Genomic DNA, 2,765 nt, shown 5'->3' on the forward strand with positions numbered 1-2,765 from the left:
TAAAGATCCCTCATACACAGGGCCAGATACATAATAAACCGCAAATGATCTTAGCAAATATTTATATTAATCATAACAGTAAACCATTACAACATCACTCAGCTTCCACCGTAAACAACTACATAAAATACCCGGGTCAGTCCTGCGGGTACTGTGCAATTCCACGAATCAGGTCTTCTTGGCTCCTGTGTTCTTCCCTTCCGTCGACCGCAACCAGAATCCCTTTCACCTTTTCTTAACCTTGCTCAATCTAACCCCGCTCCTTTCCTGGTCTTCTCTTTTTATATCCCTTCTCTATTACTTGGACTACTAGTTCTTCCCCTCGGCTGCTTTTGCACCTTCCAGCCCCCTCAGCTGCCTTTGCCTCCCGCTGCCATCTTGCCACAACTCTTGCACAACTGCTTGTTCCGCCAGCCAACTGTTGTTGCCACCCGTTTCCTTCTCATCCCTTGGTCACTCAAAATGGGTCAAAACCTTTCCAAAATTTAAACGAAGGCTCCAACACCAATGTAGGAAGCCATGTGTAGGGATCCATAACTAAAATAGAAAACTCTTCGCCCGAAGCATGGAGAACATCCCAAAACAAGTAAAATAATAGATCCAATGTAGCAAATGATGTGTAATGATCCATGCTTATTTTTATGATGTTTAGAAGTAGTATTAGGTGCATCTACCAAACTATCAATTTGTAGGAAGTCCCGAAGGCCAAGTCTAAGAATGTCATCTGTAGAATGGCCTGGACTGAGTGGGGTCAATGGCACCACACTAGAGGGTAGAAAATTACTATGTGCTCTCCTAACAATCAAGACTTACAAACCAATCATGGAAATAATGAATCATAATACGGTCTTAGTGAAAAGCTCTAGATTTTTTGTGAGTGGAAATGTTGTCACCCCATGTCGATGGATGGATCTAAATAAGTTAGTTGAGGTTGTAGTAATGTGGGAAACATTGCATCTCCTGACTATATTCTACAAAAGAGTACTGAAAAGATAGAGGCACATGAACATCAAGTAGGAAAAACAATGAGAGAGACTAAGGAATGCACGTCCAAATTATGTAGGAGCGGACTTAGGCAGATTGGTGCAGCTCATGTGTGAACAAAAGTTGAGTACGAAGCACAAGAGGCCCATTGAAATTATGAAACCCTTCAACAACAGAGGATAACACCGAAAATGCATGTATGGAGGCCTAAAGGCTAACATGAATGAACAAAATCCTCAACCCAACAAGCATAGTAGTAAGTTATACTTTCAAAATTGCAATTTTTTTGTGGGAGGGTGTATAAATTGGCAAAGCATAATTTCTTTCATGTGGTGTTTTGCGTAGAATACTTTCATGTGCTAGGCAGATAAAGGAGGCAAAAATATCTGTGGTAAACCAGACCTGGTTGGTACTATGGAAAAAAATAGAAAACAACTATAAACAACAGAGTATTATAGCATGTGGTCATATAAGGATAAGTCTAGAAGGAGAAGTGTAGGGAGATGTCGTAGGTGTTGTTGTACATCGTAATCGAAAGAAGTTGGACGATTGAAGAAAAAAAAGGTAAGTGATTTAAAATCTGAATTTGTCTTTTGGTAAAAAAAAAAAAAAAATCATCAGACGTGGAGGTGTGTTGATCACATGGTTGCCGATTATGTATGACAGAACTGGAAAGCACACATTGGTGCTTGAAGGCAGTGACTGGGCTGGGAGAGAAAAAGACAAAAGGAGAGAGGAAAACAAAGAGGATTTGTTGAATATCAGTAAAAAGATGTTGCCGTAGTAACCATAGGAGCAGAAAAAATTCGTTGGTAAGGAAAAGTTGTCAGGAAACCTATACAGCACGGAAATTTTCCATGGAATCCATAAAGCAGTTTCCATGGAAGCCACATAGTGGGAAGAATTTATTGATCTTTGTTGGCAGGGAAATAGAGGGCAACAAAGATAATTTTGTTCAAGGTTAGCAAAGAAAAGTTGCGAGGGTAGCCATTGGAAAATTTTGGCTGGGAAGAAGTTACCAGAGAAACTGTAGAGATGGAAGAATTTGTTGTATTTTGTAGATAGGGAGATAGTGCCAAGTGATAAAAACCATAATTGGAGGCGAGGGAACTCCAAAAGACAGTCACAATGTTGATTATTGTTCACTAGAAGAAATTATAGAAACATGTACAAGGCAAGTTCTCATTTTGGCATTCAGTTTTTGAAGCTGGTTTCTTCCATTTCAAAGTTTGTTAAAAATAACAACTTTGTATGTTAGAGGTTTGTAAGTCTCAGAAGTATGGAGTTTGGACAGTGGAGATAAGTGAATGTTTATGGGAATGAGACAAATAGGTGGTATTTTGACATGGCCATCCCATAGCATATGTGAAACAGGAGGGACCAGTATATGTTCTTTGCAGAAATTAACTCTACTACAAAAACATTTACATTGTATTGGGCAATCACAGAACCCATTGTTTGAACAATATGGAAATATACAACTGCACATAACAAGTGGTCAAAAGTTTATGTTTAAAAATGTTCATTGCACTCTTCGTCTAAAAAATATTTTCTTTCTGTTAGTGCCAGGTTGGAGAGCACAGTCCCCATGTAGAAATTGTGTTCAAAACACACAAATGCATGGTGAAGAATAGGTATGCAGATATTATATGTTCAACGGTAGTAGATCAACCACTATATACAGCTATTATGAAGCAGTGTCACATTTTGATAATTTATTTGAATACAATAGTTGAATCTTGATTGCACAGAATTATTTTCACTTCTCCACTATGTATTCC

Source organism: Pinus tabuliformis, chromosome 6 (genome assembly GCF_031772625.1).
Source record: "Pinus tabuliformis cultivar Carrire ecotype Pingquan chromosome 6, CPIR1, whole genome shotgun sequence".
In the NCBI taxonomy this organism is placed as follows: Eukaryota; Viridiplantae; Streptophyta; class Pinopsida; order Pinales; family Pinaceae; genus Pinus; species Pinus tabuliformis.